The following is a 22,005-nucleotide window of genomic DNA, read 5'->3' as shown; positions in this document are numbered from 1 at the left end:
AATTATTTTAAAAACACTTGTGAAAAACAATCGCTGATAGAGAGCAAGTGCTCTAAAATAATGTCGAGTCTTGGAAGATCGAACAGGGAAGTTCAAAAAATAGAAATGTTGAAGCCACGGAAATTCAAATTCTTTCCCAGGGAAAGAATTCGGTTGGCTGTTTTCGCAGCTTCGACATTTTCTGTAGTGTGCTGCAAAAGTTACGGATCGGGTTAAGGTAAGTGTATGAGTGTGACAGACATTGGGGGTAGGATGCAGGTAAGGTAAGCGTGTAAAAGTGACAGACATTAGGGTTAGGGCGCGGGTAAGTTAAGTGTGCGATAGTGACAGACTTTAGGGTTAGGGTACGGGTAAGGTAAGTGTGCTATAGTGACGAACTTTAGGGTTAGGGCGTGGGTAAGGTAAGTGTGCAATAGTGATGGACCTTAGGGTTAGGGCTTGGGTTAAGGTTAGTGCATAGATAGTTGTGTATGTAAGGTGTAGTGTAGGTTTGTCTGTGTGTGTGTGTTTTTCAGAACAGCACATTTTTTCCCTGGGAAAAAATTTGCTGTTCTGGGGTTTTGTTGTTGTCATATTTTGAACTTCCAAATTCGAACATATGGTGTTCGAAATTTTGGAAGTTCAGTTATATGACATAGACCCTAATATTATATTGAGAAGAGATAGTATAGCCATACAAGAGTCACCAAGTGAAAGGAGTAATTTTGTATTTTTTCAATTCAAATTCCGATAATAAGATTCACCTTCTCCACAACTTGTGTAGTTACTGTTACTGACTGATACTTATCAATGTCTGCAGTATTTCTATGCAACAATTCCTTATAAAACATACAAAACTTTGTGCCACTGTATTATATTTAATCCAGATTGATGTGTGACTGTTATTTCAGGCCATTATTTGTTTATTTATTTCTTTCACTGACTGGGTAGTCCCACTAGGCCTGTAGCCAATAAAAAGTGTTGTCAAGCTACCATGTAGTTGAAGTAGTGTACATTTGGAGACCATGAAGCAGTTATTGATACATAAACATATGAATAATACTGTAAAATGTTCTATAGCAAAAATTGCAAATCTTTGTGGGAAACTAGTACATTATAGGACTCATTTATTCTTACATCCATAGTAGTGTATATGAGATGCCAAGCTGTCAGTTTGGTTCCGTTAAGTTCTCCAAGTTTCACGTCTGTAAGTTACTGGCTGTTGCTTTATCAGATTATTATTATTAGGATGATAATATAAATGCCACAGATGCAGGTGTGATAGTGCAAATAGATTTTAAAGGACTTGCATGCCTTTGTAATCATTACAGACCACTTGTCTTTTAGAAGTCCATTTAAACATAGTAGTCGCACTGTCCTCACAGACAAATTGACACTGAGCTGGCACGGAAGTTATTGCATATTAGTCATTAGCACTGAGCTCTGAACTTAATATTTCATTGGAAAAAATGATGTTAGAGCAGAGTTCTATATCTGCATGGTGCTTATATATCTGACTTATTTGACTTCAAACCAGCACAAAGAATAGGGGTGGGGTCATGTTCCTGATCAAACAGAATGCTTCACTGCACATCCTAAACTCCTGCAAAGACAACCGGTTTTGATGATAAAACCCCAAACTAGGTCCTAGCTCTCCTAACTTTAGGAAACCATATCCATTTTAAGTCACATCAATCTACATCCCTCCTCCATTATCTAAATTGATTATTAAGGACACTAAATACAGATTTTCCATGATGGTCCCAGCAAGAATACTATGTTTCTGGAAAATTTCACCCTAGATGATAATGGCCCTATATCTAACAACCTGATGATAATGGCCCTGAATCTACCAACCTAGATGATAACGGCCCTGAATCCAACTACCTGATGATCACGGCCCTGAATCCAACAACCTGATGATAACGACCCTGAATCCAACAACCTGATGATAACGACCCTGAATCCAACAACCTAGACAATAATGTCCCTGAATCCAACAAACTAGATGATAACAGCCCTGAATCCAACAACCTTAAGGAAATGCTTCAATAATTCAACCTAGAACCACTACTAAGACAGCCAACCAAGCCTAACATTCAATCTAGAAACCATAAAACACTAGATATCATTATTACCAATATGGCCCACAGGAGTCTAGAGACTGTCCCAAACTTTCTAAATGTCCACTGTCCAGATCTTTCTTCTTGGTCCTTTAAAACGCTGAGGTCTATACTTCAAATAGTAACAGGTAGACCTTTCCCAGAACACAAAGTAGCAAAGCTCAGTTATTTTCTCACTAAAGCCGATTGGTCCCCCCTTTATCACCCCCCCCCCTTGTCATCTGAATGACTGCAATGCTGCTCTTGCTGTCTTCATAGACATGGTTGCAAATATAAAGTGTAGTTTTCCCTTCATAAATGCCCATCCCTAACCAGTGATATCAAAGCCTTTGTGATGCAGGGTGACAAAGACTGGACAACCTGAAAAGAAAATCCAAACAACTTACACCTACACGACATACACATTGACCTAAAAAGAAAAAAAAACAGCTACAGACCCTGCTAAATCTCTGCACCTAAGACAAAAATAAGTTTCTACCACCAATAATTCAAAACATTTCTGTAAAGAAATAAAACATCTAACTGCAGAAACTACCAAGACCACTGCCCTTGCTTATATTAGAAACAATTAATATAAACAAGAATACTTCAGATGAATACAAAAATGTGAACATATGCTCCATAAATGACATCACTAATGCCTTTCATACCTCCCATTCCTATATTCCAACTATTCAAAATAACCGTGAACTTTCTCTGTCCCCCTTTTGCTGAATACGCTTATTTATTTATTTATTTATTTATGCATGCATGTAACATTTGTTTACCGGGAAAGTCCGACTGGGTCAAGGACCCATTTTCAGAGGAGGCCCGAGGAGAAAAGCTCCACATGAATATATACAGTTAAAACATAGTACATAAACAAGACAAAAGCAGGTATTAAAGGACATGCGTGCCCATAGTGCCTTTTTTAGGCAAGGCTCAAAAGACAAACCCACCTCCATAGACAATACCAGAAACAAAAAACTAAGGGTAATGCTACTCAACGCCATAAGTCTAAACCTTAAGATGCACGCACTCGAGGCACTCCTCAGTATGGAGAAAATTGATATCTGTGCAGTAACAGAAACCTAGTTCAAGGCTCCAGGGAGCACCCCAGCACTACCAGGATTCAACTCATACCATTCTTTTTGGCCCCAGAACTCGGACCGAAATACTAAAGGAGGGGGAGGATCCATTTTCATCAAGGATACACACACCTCCAGATTAGTGGCACTGCATGAGGCAGCGGAAACCATCCATGTGCAACTAACAGTAGGTAAAACTGCTTTTCAGTTTGTAGCCTGCTACAGATCACCCACTTTGTCTCAGGACCCCCACTCAGCATTCCTGAGAACATTGGAGAATATGAAGGTCTCACCAAATACCATGATATTGGGGGATTTCAACTACCCAAACACTGACTGGGAAAACTACTCAAGTCCCAGCTCTTTTGCCCAACGGTTCCTGGAGTTTATAAACTCAAATTTCATGGAAGAACTGGTCACCACTCCCACAAGAGGGGACAACATATTGGACTTGGTCATCACCAACATGGGGTTCAATGTTTCACACCAGAGGTAAATGCCTCATTGGTAAGATCAGACCATAAACTAATCACAATGGACATCCACATCCCGACCCCACCCCCAGCCAAGGAAACCACTGTGAAAAATTTTTCAAAAACAAACTTTACACTTCTCAGGACCGAGGTGGAAAGTTTCAAAGCCCCCGGGCTAATGGAAAATGCTACCAAAACCGCAGAATCCTTTACAAATGAACTCTATGAGCACCTACAGGAATGCATGGATCGTGCCATCCCAAGTAAAACCAAGGCTCACTCCTCCAAAAACAGGAGACCAGTCTGGTGGACCCCTGCCATAAATAAGCTATACAACAGAAGGAGGAAACTATTACATGATAAGGCAAAATCCCAAAAAGGGAAGGCATCCCTGATCAGCACTATCAAGAAACTTCGATCCCTCATAAAATCATCAAAGGCTAGCTTTGAAAGAAAAATTGCCAAAGACTCTAAAAATAATCACAAGGCGTTCTTTAGCTACGTCAAGAATCTGGGTGGCAACTCTCAGATCTGCTCCGAGCTGGTGCAAAATGGCACAAAATACACTGAACCCACTGACATTGCCAACATCATGGTGGACAGGTTCAGTGCAAACTTTACCCCCCTTCCCCCCAAAAGGGCCAGTGTCTATCCCAGAAGAATGCTGTCCCCTGGACATCACAGACACACAGGTGAAAGTAGCCCTCTCCAAAGTAAAAAACACAGCATCAATGGGACCGGATGGTATCCCAGGCTGCGTCTTACACGAGTTTCAAAATGAAATAAACCCACACATACATTCACTGTTCCAACTCAGCCTTACCACAGGTTATGTACCCAAAGAATGGTGTACAGCAACAGTGATCCCACTCCACAAAGGTGGCACCACAAAGGATCCCAGGAACTATCGCCCTATAAGCTTGACTAGCCTGGTCTGCAAGGCTATGGAGTGCATCATCATAGATCTCATAAACAAAGACATTGGAAACCTCCAAACACTGGACCCTACCCAATTTGGCTTTGTTAAAGGCAGATCTTGCCTCTTAAACTTAGTTGACTTCTTCAAAATAGTTACCAAAGCCATAGATGAGGGAAAGGTAGTCCACACAGCCTACCTGGACCTCGCAAAGGCCTTCAACACAATACCCCACTTTGGCATCATAAATAAGCTTACCAGTTTAAATATTAACCCATATATCACAAGATGGGTTGCAAACTGGCTTAGGGATAGAACTCACATGGTCAGAGCCACGGGTGCCATGTCCGACTCTAAACCGGTTACAAGTGGCATCCCACAGGGCTCAGTCCTGGAACCCCTCTCGTTCGGTATATACTTCTCTGAGGTACAGGCAAACATGGGAGGACTGTGGCTTACCAAGTTCGCAGATGATTGCAAACTGGGAGCCATAATCAACTCGCCGGCTGACACAAGCATCCTCCAGATGGGCCTTATGGAGATGGATACCTGGTGTCAGAACCATGCCCTCAAGCTAAATGCCAAAAAATGCATAGTCATCCCCTTTGTGAAAAACAAAGTGCCCACAAACTACCACATAGGAGGTAATCCACTAAGTATGGAAGAAGTAATTAGGGATCTGGGGACCCAAGTTGATAGTAACCTCTCCTTTCACAATAACATTGCCAAAGTGGTTAGAAAAACCTTCTATATAGCTCACCTAATCACAAAAGGGTTCACATCTAGATCAAGAGAGGTAATTGTGCCCCTCTACTCATTGCTCATCAGGCCCATAATTGAGTACAATGCCCCATTTGGGATGTACCTTACCCGACACCTGCAACAGCTGGAGAGACATCAAAAATACCTCACCAAGAGGATCGTGGGCCTCAAACAGATGCCCTATGCAGCTCGACTAAAGAAACTCCAGCTCTACTCAGTTGCTTATCGCCTACTCAGAGGCAATCTCTGCCTGACGTACAAGGTCATGTCTAACTTGGAATTGTTGGACATGCTCCACCTCAAGAAAACCAAATCCATTAGAGCTACACGTTCCAGGAATTTAAACCTTAGCACAACAATAAATAGGACATGCTGGAGGGATAGATTCATATCCCAAAGGCTTCCCTCGCTCTGGAATAGAATTCCAGTCCATGTTAGGCAGAGCCCCTCGCTGACCCTCTTCAAGAGAAATCTTGATGAGTGGATGGGAAATCGTAAATTTACTCCTGGGATCACTTCTATGGCCCTGCTGGACAGAGACTCAGGAATCTAGTCTAAAAGGGAGGCGAAAGCCAACACATTCTGGCTAGGCTTATAAATGCCCTAGGGCAGATAGCCTAGTACCTATCTATGAACCTATGAACATGCAAAATAAGTAATTAATAGTACATACTAAATACAAACGAGAAGGTACAGTAATAGAAAATGTATAAGATAGATGATATTAAAAAGGAGATGTTACAGGTTATACCTTATATTTTAAGTTCTACAAGAGGGATAGAAGTGTAGCGAGTGGATTAGAAAGAAGGATAGAAAAGAGAAGGAAGAATATATTTAGGAGAAATGTAGAGTAGGATATAAAAAGTTTAAGGCGCATATAGAACTTAAGTTAAATTTGGAAATAGATAGTGGAAGAGATTGAAGGTAAAGGGATCAAAGGTGAAAAAAGGAAAGGAACAAGAAGGTGGACAAAGGTCACCTATTAGGGAAAGAGCCGGGGCAGTTCTGAGTACAGAGAAAGTATCTTTTTAGGGTTTGTTTGAAGTTATGAAAACTGCCAATGGTTGTAATGTCTGTTGGCAAAGAGCTCCAGAGCTTAGCAGTACTATAAGAATATAGGCACTGTCCAGCTCTTTTATTTGGAATGTACACAGTTAGAAGTTGTTTGTTTTCAGAGCAGAGGCTTCTAGAAGGAATATAGGGTTTCAGGACAAATCTGAGTGGAGGACAACTATCAGGAGAATACGTCTTGTGTGCAGCAGACAGTTGAATTAGGTTTAGGTGGTGTGTGAGTTCAAGTCACTTCAGTTCCTTCAGGGCTAGGAAGTAATGTAAACAGTAAGAGTGACCTGTGACAATCTTGACGATTTTATGGAAGCAGGATTGGACCTTGCTTTTAAGAGAAGATTGTAAATTGGTGTATAAGGGAGCTGCATATAAGAGGGAGGGAAGCACAAAGGTGTTGGCAAGGGTTTTTCTGGTAGAGTAATCCGGGAAGGTTTTTTGTCTATCGAGAGTTCCTAGTTTGATATGAGTTGTTTTAATGCTATTGCAGACATGGTGCTCCAAAGATAGTTTATTATATATGGTAACGCCTAGTAGTTTGGCTTTGGTAACTGTTTGGATTTCTCTGTTATCCAGTAAGTATATTTTGAAATCAGATGAGAATGGTTTTGTTGAGAATAGCAATAGTTTTAGGGTTTTTTTTGGATTTAAGAGAAACTGAGCTTCTCTCAGCCACATCTCTATTGAGGTAAAGGAGGATTGGGTGATTTGCTAAATATGTTGAATGTTATTAGAAGAGGAAATTATGGTAGTGTCATCTGCATATTGAATAATGGAGCTAAGGGGTGAAGAGGTGTGGAGATTGTTAGTAAAGAGCCTTGTGGTATACCAGTAATGTTGATCTGATATTGAGATAGTTTGTTTTGCCATTTAACACACTGTTGGTGGTTGGATAGGTAGCCTGCAAACCATTGGAGGGATGGAGTGGTGCAGCCAACAACTGATAGCTGATGAAGGAGCTTATTGTGGGACACTGTGTCAAATACGTTTGATAAATCCAAAGGTAATACAGAGGTGATCTTATCAGAGTCAATGGACGTGGCTACAGTGTCCAAGAAGGAGATTAGGGCAGTGGTGGCGCTATGTGATGGGCGAAAGCCATGCTGAGTAGGGGTAATTAAATGGTTTTGGGTTAGATGATGAAGCAATTGCTGATATATGCATTTCTCCAGGAGTTTAGAAAGAGGAGAGAGGCTGGAGATAGGTTGATAATTGGATAGTTCATGGGAGTTGACCCCTTTATTTAAAGGGGAGATGACAGAATTTTTTCCAGAGGTTAGGGACTTTGCATTCTGCTATAGAACAATTTATTAGAATGGTGACAGGATAAGCAATGGATTCAGCAGCCCATTTTAAGTATTCAGAAGGGAGATTGTCAGAGAAGAGAGAGCATGGTTTTAGCTTTTGCAATAATATTGGTAGGGACAGGTTTAAGGGAAAAGGAGATCAAAGATGTAGCACTAGATAGTATATGTATACATTTCACTTTACTATGGCCTTGGAGAAGGAAAACAAAACCTTGCTACAAAACATGAAACCCTTCTCCTCTAAACACACTCCTCTGTGCTTTACCTTTCTTAGAAGAGCAGCAGAAAAGGTTATAATGCTCAGCACTAGCATAGTATCTTAACCATTTAAGTTTGCTAACATTATTTCTCTCTTTTTGGTTTCAAAATAGAGGCAAACACCATAAAAGAGATTATGTGGGATGAGAAGGCAAATACAAATTAATAACCTAAGAAAAAAGAGGGGTTGCTTTATGCAATCAGCTGTGGAGTTTAGAAACATTCTGCTATTGAAAGGACAATTACTTTTTTTCTTGGAATAGTGTAACTAGTGGTGCAAATATGTACATATTTTATATACAGATAAACAGATAGATACAGATAGATATATGTAAATATATAGACATATATAGATATATGTAAATATATAGACATATATACATACACATGTACATACATATATATCTATATCTACACACACACACACACACACATATATATATATATATATATATATATATATATATATATATATATATATATATATATATATATATGGTTCTAGGTCATAAGATCGACAGCCACTTTCACCGACAACAGAAACATCGACACCACATTACCGACAAACCATAAACACGACACCTCACATGCCCGACAAACAAGTAACCGATGGTCCACAAACACGAAACCCCATACACTGCACACACCACAATAACAACAATCAACTAACAAAACACATCCCCTTATCCAAAAACCACACACAGAACACAAGCACACCAAAATCCTCACAAACCCACACTAAACCTCACACACACAACTATGTACAACCCTAACCCAAACCCTTACCCTAAGGTCCGTCACTATCACACACTCAGCTAACCCGGCCTAACCCTAACTCACTTAACCCGCCCTAACCAAAAAATACCACTACCGCACACTTACCTAACCCGCGCCCTAACCCTAACTCACTTAACCCGCCCCTAACCCAAAAATACCACTACCGCACACTTACCTAACCCGCGCCCTAACCCTAACTCACTTAACCCACCCCTATCCCCACAGACTGTCACTATCCACACTTACCTTACTCGCACCCTAACGTCCGTCACCACCGCATACTCACACAGCCTTCTTTCCAACTCACTATCCCTGGCGTCGGCATGTTCATCCGTAGCGTCGGTCTTCCGAGTGTCGATCATCTGGCGCCCGCTAATCCGTTGTCGGTTATATCGGCTGTCGATCTTCTAACCTAGACCCATATATATATGTATATATATATATATATATATATACATATATGTATGTATATGGGACTGATGAAGCCTGTCGGTGAAAGCGCTAACAATAAGCTACAATAAAGCTGTTATTTGGATTTCAAGAACTTTTCCACTCGTTCTTTTGTTTGAAACACTTGGAAAGTTTGCAGCTCCTATTTTTGTGGAGTTGAATTTTGTGGAGTTGAATTTTGACTTGTTTAACTTTTGTTTCTTAAACTTCGTGAGCTTGTTTAAAGAGAACAAGCTGAAAGAACAGTTCTCATTGACAATACGTAGCAGCTCTGGTAACTACTGTGGCACCACTTTGGACTAGTTCTACATTTACGTTTTTTGCTGCAGTGGTTTTTACAACCTGGTGTAGTGTGGTATTGTTTATATATATATATATATATATATATATATATATATATATATATATATATATATATATATATATATATATGTATGTATATGGGTCCCCTTCAGATGGTCGAACTTTGAAAGGCACAACTTTCATATGGCCGAGACCATATGAGCAAGCTTTTAAAAGCTCGACTGGTCTGAATGGGGATCTCCATAGAGCGCAAAACTGAAATATTTCCCTTTACCGCAATGTTGTCTGATCTCGGAGTTGGTATATTTACATAGCGGAGGGTGGGTAGGTGCAGCCCCCCCATGTGGGGCATGCAGGAGTCTTTCACCCCTGATAGCACTGTTTAGTTTTTTTTTTGTATATTTCTTATTTTTTTTTCCCACATTTTCGAACATTCAAATGTTCGATCATACTGTATGGTCTCGACCATATGAAAGTCAAGCATTTGGATGGTCGATTATGTGAAGTAGACATATATATATATATATATATATATATATATATATATATATATATATATATATATATATCTTTTTCAGAAACTCGAAGTTTCAAAACTTCGAACGACCGAGACAGTAAGTTTTGAAACATCAAACATTTTGAATACAGATCATTGTACAGCATGGAACGGGATATTCATCATTTTCCTTACTGCAGTGCGATCTCAGAATTAGTATATTTATTTAGCAGAATGGGGTGCAAAAACGTAAAAAAAAATTTTTATTTGTTTTCGAAGTTTCTTTTTTTTCAAATAACGTTTTAATGAATATTTTCTCACATAAAATACAAGTAGAGAGATAAACAAGATGTAACTGTGTAACTGTGGTACAGATGAATGTTAAAGAATGTTTAACATGAGGACGTTATTCAATAGATAATACATACTTTACTAAATAACATTCAAAATAGCTAGGAGTACAGTACTGGATAAACACAAGGAAATGGTTATGTTATATGCTAGTCATGGTAATATTATTTTAACATTTCACTTGTACATTGTAGTGACAAATGAGAGCAAATTTAGAAGTATAACATCAACCTACACAAATAAATCAGTCTACTCTACTAAACCTTATATACATATTTACAAAACATTGTCACCTTAGATAACACCGTTACTACTCCCAACTAAGAGATGTGTTTACTATCTTTGTTTTATTAGCATTTGTCTTGCAATTTATAATAAGATATCAATTAATGTTTTGCAGTAATTCTGATAATATGTTTGGTTCTCCTGACTTTTTGTATAAAGTTTCTTAGCCAGTATATATTTTTTGGACATGCTTTTGTATTCTAACCAGATTAGTCTTGATCTGTCTATCCAGTTCTTTTCTATGTAAGATTTTAATAGGGTGCATAGTGTTATTATTATGCAATTAAAGAAATTATTATTCTTGCTTTTGAATATATGCAGTATTGCTGTCTACCATGACAAAGTGAATTTTGAATAGCTTGATTTCACTAAGAGTAATCTTAGTGAGCACCAGAGCTTATAAACTGTTTTGCAGATCCAGAAGATGTGGAGGATATCTGCCTCTTTTGTTTTCGAAGTTTTAAAACTTTGGTCTTCTGGTCTTGGCCATTTGAAGTTCAAAGTTTTGAAACTTTGAACTTTAAAAGTAGATCCACATGTATTCTGGTCAGAATACAAAAGCATGTCCAAAAAACATATATATATATATATATATATATATATATATATATATATATATATATTTATATATTTACACACATACACACACACACACACACACACACACACACACACACACACACACACACATGCAAATGTTTCCAGAACCACAGAAATGATATCCAGAAACAAATTAGTGAGATCACGCTGCTGAAGCTTGATTAGCAAAATTGATTTGTGCATTTTAGTAACTGTGGGCTGAATAAACGCTCAATTATTTAGAGTACTGATTTGTTTAAAAGATATATACACATATATATATATATATATATATATATATATATACATGTATATATATGGTTTACTATCAAAATGTTGAAGTAACGTTCAGTGAACACAAGAATGTCGAATTTCATTTGGATAATTTCTGTGTTGCTGAACATTACTTGAGTGAGACAGTTCATATCAGCGAATGCTATTGTGCATTTGCTGATACAAACCTCGATGTTAGGAGTACAGATCGTGGTAGAGTGCAGACTGGGACATTCATCCCTTTCCTCACTGTACTGCGATCTTGGAGAAAGAATATATATTTAGCAGGGGGTGTGGGGGGTGCAGGGATGCTTACCCCCCCCTGCAAAACAGTGAATTTGTAGGGTAGGAGCTATACTTAACCTTAGCTCCTATGTGGACATCTGATTCGCTAATTTGATCTAACTGGCAAATCTGCTGAATTTGTTCATTTGATTCGACATTTAGGCCTAATTAGTATTGATGGATTCGACATTATGGTTCGATGTTCAGAAAATAATTTCTTTTGAATGTCGACATTTTGATAGCAAGCATGTATTTATTTATTTCTATATATATTACAGAGAGAGAGAGAACTATAGATATAGATGGGTCTATATCACATAGTTGAAGTCTTATAACTTCAAACACGTAATGTTCAAACCATTATGATCGAAGTTACAAAACTTCGACTATGGATAAAAACCCCCCAAAAAACACAGAAAACAAAATAAACTGTTTTAAACAAGGGGACAAGCCAGCCTGCACCCCCCACACCCCCTACTACTTAAATATACCAACTCCGAGATCTCACCCCATTGAACAAAATGGAAACCTCCGCTTATGCAGATTTCCATTCAAATGCTTGAGCTTTTACAAATTCGAACTTATGGTCTCCACCATATGAAGTTCAGACTTGTAAAAGTTCTACTATGTGATAGAAACCCGATATAAACACAGATATATCTGGGTTTATTAAAATAAATTAGAGTCACAGACCCAAAACATTGGCAATGCAAACATCAAAAGGTAACTAAAAGAAGAGAAAAGAAAAGAAAAAACATATTTTTTAGTGGGTAAGCTCTCCTGCACCCCCGTACCCCACTAAATTATTATTCAAACTCCAAGACTGCACAATACTAAAGAAAGTGTACAGTATATTCCCTAACACAGGTGATTGTGCATTCTTGCATACCTGTTGACCATCTGTTTGTCGACAAAATTGCGTCCACAAAACAGATGTCAGCCATAAACAAATTTGATTAAATTTGTTCTCATCTCTCTCTCTCTCTCTATATATATATATATATATATATATATATATATATATATATATATATATGTGCTTATACACACACACACACACACACACATATACATATATATATATATATATATATATATATATATATGGTACCTTGGAATATACCTCTGATTCTAAGATACAGAAATCCTGGAACAGGGCAACATAAGCAGGAGGGGTAAAAGGATGCACAGACCCAAATATAGTGTCTGGTCCAGGAGAGTGAATCACTCTGCAAAAATGTTGTATGTGTAACAGCAAGTTTTAACATGTACTGCTTTTTTAAAACTTCATTTTTATTTTACTTATTAATTGTTTTAATTAATTCTGATATTCAAGACTCACAGTCTCACTGTAGTAATACAGGCCTTTAGATCCCTACCACAAATGCAGAATCTGCAGGCCTTATAGATCCCCATCACAGATGCAGAATTTGCAGGCTTTATAGATCCCTATCACAAGTGCAGAATCTGTAGGCCTTAGAGTTCCCCATTATAGATGCAGAATTTGCAGGCCTTATAGATCCCTATCACAGGTGCAGAATTTGCAGGCCTTAGAGATCCCTATCACAAGAGCAGACTCTGTAGGCCTTAGAGATCCCCATCACAGATGCAGAATTTGCAGGCCTTATAGATCCCTATCACAAGTGCAGAATCTGCAGGCCTTAGAGATCCCTATCATAAATGTGGAATCTGCAGGCCTTATAGATCCCCTATCACAAGTGCAGAATCTGTAGGCCTTATAGATCCCTATCACAAGTGCAGAATCTGCAGGCCTTATAGTTCCCTATCACAAGTGCAGAATCTGCAGCCTTTATAGATCCCCGTCACGAGTGCAGAATCTATGAGTCCTGCACTCTAGCAATGTTTGGACTAATCCTAGCAGTCTTGCCTTCAGCAAGTGCCTGTACTTCTACATTTTTGTACCTTTCTGAAGTTGTGAAAATAGAGCAGTTAATATAAAGCCAGTATAGAAACCATAGATACAGCTTTTCATTTTCCAATAACTATTTTATACTCATAGCTGTGGGGGAAGTGGACACTGTCCTGGCAGGTAGTGGTTTAAAGGTAGAGGACAACATACCTACGTTCAGTTTAGAGAATTGTTCATTCACGCAGTGGCCCATGTTTGCAATGTGAGATATAAACAGAGCTCCTGGTAAAATCTCATGCAGACACTCAGATGACATGAACACTCTGTCCAGAAGGACTGCAAGCTAGAACTCAAACCAGGGAACCTAAAACTGTCAGGCAACAATGCTATCACCTGCAGTACTCTACTAACTACTAAAGATTTATAAATTGTAATTGCAGTAATTACACAGTAATTATCTACACGTTGCATAATCTATAGCATGCCCTCCTGGAATTTAGAAATTTGTGCTTATAGAAAATCTGTCTTCCTGAAAAACTACATCAAAAAGTGCTTTACAGTGGAACCCCCCCCCCCCATTTTTGGACATTATTTTGAATGCTGGTTGGATGATCATTCTTTACAAGCCAGAGAGCAGAATTCCATATTCTAGACTGAATGCATGATGAAATGATAGCAGCTGTAAACAAAAAGAAAACATTAAACATAAAAGCCGAAAGTGAGGCATGCAAACAGAAAACAATCCCTAATATTTAAAATACTATCCACTGTGATCTAATACTGATAATCTTTTCTGTCCAATTCAGTTTGTGTCATTTGTACACCATAACTTAAAATAACCAGCACCAATCTATCAATTTCCTCCCCCAAAATAAGCGAGCCTGCTAATATCTCCAAGATGCACTTGTAATTCTATAATATATACCTTAACAGACTAGGCAAAGGAGACCTCTCAAGCCTAGTCTAGCCTTAGTTCCATCCCTACATTGAAAGCAATATGTATCTTGTCTGAATGAGTAGCACGTGTTCTCATTCAGTCACTCTCAGGCACCATTAAATTGTAATGAATGACTCATGCATAATATTATGCATGCAAACAATCATTACAATTCAGCTGTCAGTTGATCATGGAGTTTAAAAGAAGGCCAATCACCATTGCAACTAAAAATGTTTTTCTTACTTTCAGACATGATGGGGGGGGGGTAGGATTGTGCAGGACGTGCAGTGCAGTTTAACTCAGGAGACTAACTGAACATTGCTGTCTGGAGTTTCATTAGTCTACAGTATATGTACCAGGCAATTCCTATGTTCAGATTTTGTACAGGTCTGTAGAATATATGGCTCAGACATTCTTCTACATGTGAGGCACATGTACATACATACATACATGTACACTAGCCTGCTTACTCTGTTTTTGCTGCATAACATTCAATACTGCTGTTTCTGAAAAAAATAGCAAGTAGGTTTACTTAAATGCCACTCAATGACAACAGAGGCTAGACGGGTCACAAAAAGCATCACAAAACTCCTATAGTTCAATGGCATAAGCACTTTACTCCTACACCACCCCTAAACAACCACACTGAGCAGTACTTGGCAGATGTGTACATCTTAGACAAGGTGCATGGCCTGAGTCTGGCAACAGAATCACACATGCTGCCCATAATCTATGTCACTAGCTACTGCTGCTTACAGCTCTAACCAATGAGAGGCAAGTAAACAAGAACCAGAGCACCTCCTACTGCCATAAGGATTTGGACCTTTATCATCCATGTTGGAGGAAACAAGAATTACATACTGGACGTAGCTTAGGAGACGGAGTACACACATAAACTGTCTCTTTTGTTGCATTATCTAATGAAAATAACGTCATAATGGTTAAAGTGTTTACTTGTCTGTCTCAAGGTACAGGGTTTGATTCTCTGCATTGAAAGGTAAACTGTATAGGCTTAAAATGGCCCATAAGTGCAGCTAGCGTAGCACTTACCTAAGAACCTATAAGGGCAGCTAGCCTAGTACTTACCTATGGCTCCATGAATTTCCAACAGCGTCTGAAATAAGACTGCATACTCACTTTAGTAATTTCTCCTGAGATAGCCCCGGGCTTTGACGTAAGAGTTCTAAATGAAGGAGATGTTGGGCAGCAGGAAGTGATTATGGCTTCTTAGGAGAATAGAATTTTGGAACAGCAAGGTGGAAAGACCCAGCAGAGGGCCTGAATGTAGTGCATCCAGAAGTTGCAAAATAAGGGAGCAAAAAATGGAAACTGGCAGAAAATAAAGAATATGGTTTCTCCCTGTTTGGAAATCAAAAACTATTCTTGCTGTCGCAACCCATTTAATCAAAATTCAAAACACAGGGGTATGCTTCACCAGAAAGGAATGATGCTTGGCCAGTTCTCTTGTGTATGAATCATCATTACCCTTGCATGACATTGTGGAAGTTATGGTAAATCGATGAGAAAAAAAAACTTTTAAACACATGTAAAAATAATAGCAATTCCTTTGCATAACTTTCTTTTTGTTATTATGTCAAAGTTAAAGTATTGTTAATTTGAGTAAGCCCATTTTAATCTATGCAAAGAACTGAGGAGCATTGCTTTAAAGAAACAGAAATCCAGATTCACAGTTAAAAATTTAGTACCTAAGAGGAACATTTTGATCATTTAAACCAAGGCCTTTCAGTTTTTCAATTAATGTTAAAATGTACTGCTTGGCAAAAACAAATGAGCTATTTGCCCATACTGCAAGATCATATGGAAACTTCTACATGTATTTATGAGACATGGGACTGAGAAGGAAGCTGTTTGACATAATTTTAATGTTTAAACTTTACTGAAACATTTTGATAAGGTTTATTTGCAGGTGCAATGTGAGAAATATAACAGAAGGAAAATGATAAAAAAGTACACAATGGGTACATGTGAGCAGCATACAGTTAGCAAACAACAAAAATAAGGCAAAAATATGCAGGAAAACAAGAGTCAAAACACTGCATTTATTATTTTCTCAGTGCAGCATGACATCTAAATGCAACAGATAACCCAAAGGACAGAGAAAGTAGCCTTAGCTTGGCTTGAACCCAGGCTACTGGAAATACCATTATGTTACTAACTAGCCAGTTAAATGCTAAACGTTTCCAATGTAATAAGTTTAGCATGTGTACTCACTCTATTTTTATGAAGTTAAGAGGTGCAGTACAGAAAAAAAATGTCAGTTATGTTAATGGGGTACAGCAGGACAGAAGTATAGCATACACATGAGAACATCCTGGCTACAGGCTTGGAGCAGGTGGGGGGAGGCAGTAATCTGGAAGGTGGTGTACAGTTCCTGACTACACCCCTACTTGTATGCATGACTCACAGAAAACATTGCAAAATGCACACTTCAGTTTCACAGTCATGAAGAGAGATTACTGAGTCATATGCACACACTCCTGCAAAAAGCAAACAAAACAGGCTTCAAGGCTTAACACGTCCGAATTAGACTGGGAAGGAAGGGAGGGGGACAGGCAGTTTCCTCACGTCCCTGCACCTAGTAGTCACCCTATGTTCTTTAACCTTTCATTCCCTGTCAACCTAAGTCAGCACTTTTTGATGATGTCAGTGGAAATGGCATGGCTTCAAAGTATAAACCAGCATTCCACTGATGCCCCCTCCCTGAAAAATTACTTCCTGAATTCTGATGGCAGATTAAAACTTTTAAAACAGAGGCACAGTGAATGATCAACCGTAAACATCAGTGTCATGGTGTGTTAAGGAAAACAGCACAGTTTTAATTTAATTTAATAGAATTTACTTATTTATTGAACTGGGCATTATTGACCCCATTTCAGGTATGTCCGAGTCTACAAGGGCACAGACATGGTACATGGAGACAGACGCAGTATAAGTGATCACCAAAGACACTACAAAAATGTTTGCCAAAATGTGGCATTGTCAGGTCTTGGTGAAAAAGAAATAGCTGTAAATTCCATTTCTCTGAAATATAGAACTTGTGAATTAACAATGACATACAGCAGCAGTGTGGGCAAAGCAGCTTCTCACATCCATAGATAGAAAGCAAGGATCTCTAACTTGACAAGAAAGCAAAACAAAAAACAACAAACTAAAAATTACCGTGCAGTATTTGAACATGTGACTTATATTTCAATGACTAGCACTCTCCAGTTAAATATATTTGATGTATATTAGATGCAACATAATTTAATGAACTTTATTGCATCAAACAAAATATCTTATCCCAAGAAAGGATTATAACAGAGCTATGGTTTTGCATGTGTAGGTTGCTCATATACAATATTTGCAGTGTGATTTCAATCGTTAGACCTAGCTTACCAAAAAAGTGCAATATACACATGTGGATTTATTTGAATCCTTGAACTTGAGTCACTACTGCCCCCCACCCTTCCAGCCTACCTTTTCATTCAATTGTGAGAGAGAGAGAGAGAGAGAGAGAGACCTCTTTCTGGCTTTCATCCAAACCTCATCATACTAATAAGATAAAGAACTCTTTCTGGATTTGGTCCAAGCCTCATCACACTGAGTGGCAATAGGGCTTTTTTTTTCTTTATTGTGCTTGTGCTACCTTTTTACCCCTTTGTGATTGCTGTGGTTATGAAAGGTCTTGGAGTTCTTCATTGTAGATAGTGTTCAACAAAGCAAAACACTGGAAGATGGTGAACGGAAGTTAAATAGGTTTGATTTTTATGCTATTTTTTTTCACTACATTCTGAGCAGTGTGGGTCATTTTATTTGAATATATTAGGGTGGCACAGTGGTACAGCTGATAGCGTTGTTGCCTCACAGCATGAGATTCTGTGTGGAGTCTGCATGTCTTCTTTGTCTCCATGTGGGTTTCCTCTGGGTACTCCGGTTTCCTTCTGCATTTCAAAGACATGCAGTAGGTGGGATGGACACTCTAAATTGGCCATGGACGTGAGTGTGTGTAGTGTAGAAGAACTACTGCAGCAGGGTGCGGCAGAGCAAACCTTGGCTCTAGATGATTGTTACTGTTGAAGTGTCACCCTGACCACATATTGAAAAACAGGAAAAGGGGTTGTGGGTGGATTTAATCTGGTCAAGCAAAATGTGGATATTAGTGATATCTGATGTTATGAAGTTAAATTGAGAAAGTAAAATTCTGCTCTGCATTTTTGGCTTAAATAGTTCCAGCCAAATTACAGTGCTAGCTTGTATCTGCTGCTTACTGGCAACCACTAAATGAAAGTGTGGCAGTGTTTGTCTTAACCAAGCGTGGCAGTGTTTGTCTTAACCAAGCGTGGCAGTGTTTGTCTTAACCAAGCTTGGCAGTGTTTGTCTTAACCAAGCGTGACAGTGTTTGTCTTAACCTTACCTCTCAACCTGCATACAGTAAAATAAGAACAAAAACCCTTGAAAATGAGGGACCATACCTGTCAACCTCTTAGAGCAAGAAATCTGAACAAAGCCATAAATAATGGGGGGGGACAAAGACCCAAAAATAGGGACGATTTTTAAATAGTGCTCTTCCAAAGATAGAATAACAGGTTTTGTATTAGCATGAATTTTCTGAAAGATATGAAATCTGAAACTCAAATGTCTGTCATATTTTCTAACTTCAATCTTTAATGATTTACCACTAATTTGCCAGAAAACCACAATTTTATGAAAATGGAGCAAAAATATGAGGACAAAATCTGGGCATTCTGTAAAATTCTGTACAGTTGAGAGGTATGTTAGGGGCATCCAGCCAAAATCTGGACATCTAATTAGCATAACATTTGATATCAAGTAGAAAATAATTCTGCCCACTTCCAGTAGAAAGAAACATATGTTTAATAACAGAGTGTCAAAATGGTGAAAAATATAAGCATATTATCAAAGAGGCAGTGTAAAATCTGTAGACTTTAATGAAGTGTATTATAGATTTCTTCCACACAAGGTCATTTATTTTATATTTTGAAAAAGGAAGATGTAAGAAGGGTGTCGTCTTTCCTTAACTTTTAGGTGCCACAAGTATGTTGGCCATGTAGTGTGGTTTTCTGTGCACTAGGCAACTTCAAAAATCACATGTGATGAGTGGAGTTCAGAAAACTATGTGAAAGGGTAAATCAAGCCAAAAAATAAGAGACATACCTTCAAAACAAGGTACATCACATACAGACCCGAAAACAGCAACACTCCTTCAAAATAAGGACAGTTGAGAGGTCTGATAATTTAAAAATGATTGTTTTGGCCATTAGATTTAATGTTTTCCCACTTGGTATTGCTTTTTTTAGAATTTTTGCCATCAGCTTTGATTTTTAATTATGAATCCTGCCTTTGAAGTGGGCAGAGTACCTGTTTTGTCAGGACATGAGGTCTGCAACCACATTAGAAAATGTTTCTGTGGACTCCGTGAACGTTTTGATGCTGTAGGCTGAACAACCTGCCATTATGCGATTTTTTTTTTAACCCTTTTGTTCATCAACCACACTGTAAAACTTCTATCCACCATGATACTATGGAAAAAAGAACAATTACAAATTTATTCATATCATATCACTATTGCATTGTGTACATTACGTGCAATCAGTTCATAGAAACAGAAAAATGCATCAATATTCATTCAGCTCCATTTAATTAGCATCATTTTCAGAATTTTACAACCATTGTGGGAGTTTCATAGTTGTACTACCCGTGGCAATAATATTCAGTGGATTGTGCCGGTACTTTTATTTCATATGGTACTCTAAGATGTGCTGCCATTTTCTGTTTGCAGACTGTACATACGAGCCTTGAAAATGTAATTGTTTGTAATTACAGGCACGTTATGTCTGACATAATTTTATTTCAGTGTATTCCCTGTTCTTCAAGGTATAGTGAACTTGGAGTTGGTATAAATTAAAAGTGGGGTGTGAGAAGATGTCACCCTCCACATTGTGGATACAGGAGAACTTGTCTGTCTGCCAAGAAAAGAAAAAAACACTTTAAAGGAGTAAAAGCAGGGTTTGCACTTGTTGTTGTGTTCTGAAGACTTTATATAATGTTTCAGACTTTCTGGACTTTCAGAGTTAAGTCTCAAACTTCTGATAGAACAGTCAGTATGACTGCTTTTCAGGAGTTTGTTCATTTGATATTGTTGGCTGGTGTCTGTGTTTAATAGAGCTGGTTATATTGTGACCCCTGTCTTGGTATGTCAGTTAATGAGAATTTGGAAGGTCATTTACTTTAAGCTTCTTTGCCTAGTTCATTTCCTTTTTAGTGAATGATCTTTTAGTGACTTCGCCATCTGTTATTTGTCTTCAAAGTCAGTCACTAGATAGATTTGAAGCCAGTGTTTGGAATAATGTGCTCCTGAAATGCAAGTGAGAGAAAATGCTGTGGAAGATACTTGTTTTTTTATTTGTCTGTGTGAGTCTGAGGGACAGACGATGCCTCAGCACCTGACTCAGTTCTCAGGTGTTCCAATAGCTTAGGGGTAGAGCTGCAAGAAGATATCCAGAAGGCTTAGGGCATGTCCTAGTTGAAGCATGCACTTATCTAGTGCTTTGATCTTGGTGATTGTTCAAATGCTGCTGCCTCTGAAAGCTCCTATAGTATTTCATATGAGCTGTGCTTTAGTGGAGTGTCTTCTTATACTTTTTCCTTCCACTTACTCTGATTATGTTTAGGTCAGTGCAGATCTGTAGGGTCCACATGTTCAAAGAATGAGAGATGTTGAAAAATGGTAATTGATTCTTATTAGACTTGCTGCATGATATATACTGTATCCTAACAAAATGTTAAAACAGATGGCCAGTTAAAGATAAAGGCATTTGTTCTTAACGTCAAACTTTTTTTTTACAGTTCATACCATTGCTACTTTAAGACTGAATCTAGTCACTCCTCCCAAGTGCACATACACACACTCTCTCAGACACATGCACATTCAAGTGTTCCAGACTATTAAAGCAAGTCCTTGTCACCTGAAGAAATATTTATTTTTGCTGCAATCAAGCTCAGAAAAGTGATTTAGTAGCCCACATAGTTTTCATACTGTCTTAATGCTTATTGTCTTGTTCACCAGCTACTGCTAATAACTTAGGTTAATTCAAAGTATAATGCATACTGTTACTCTCTACATATTTAACAAAGGCATATAGTTAATTTCTACATATTTTACAATGTGTATTACTATTATTATTATTATTGTTATTATTATTACTGTTGTTATTATTATTATTGCTATTATTATTAATAGTAGTAGTATTCTTAGTATGATTATTATTATTATTATTATTATTATTATTATTGTTATTATTATTATTATTAGTATTATTATTATTATTATTGTTATTATTAGTAGTAGTATTATTGTTATTATTATTATTATTATTGTTATTATTATTATTATTAGTATCATTGTTATTATTATTATTATTATTA

The sequence above is a fragment of the Protopterus annectens genome, chromosome 12.part0, assembly GCF_019279795.1.
Source record: "Protopterus annectens isolate FY-2018-M chromosome 12.part0, PAN1.0, whole genome shotgun sequence".
Taxonomy (NCBI): domain Eukaryota; kingdom Metazoa; phylum Chordata; order Ceratodontiformes; family Protopteridae; genus Protopterus; species Protopterus annectens.
The sequence above is the reverse complement of the archived record's forward strand: the minus strand, read 5'-3'. Positions refer to the sequence as shown.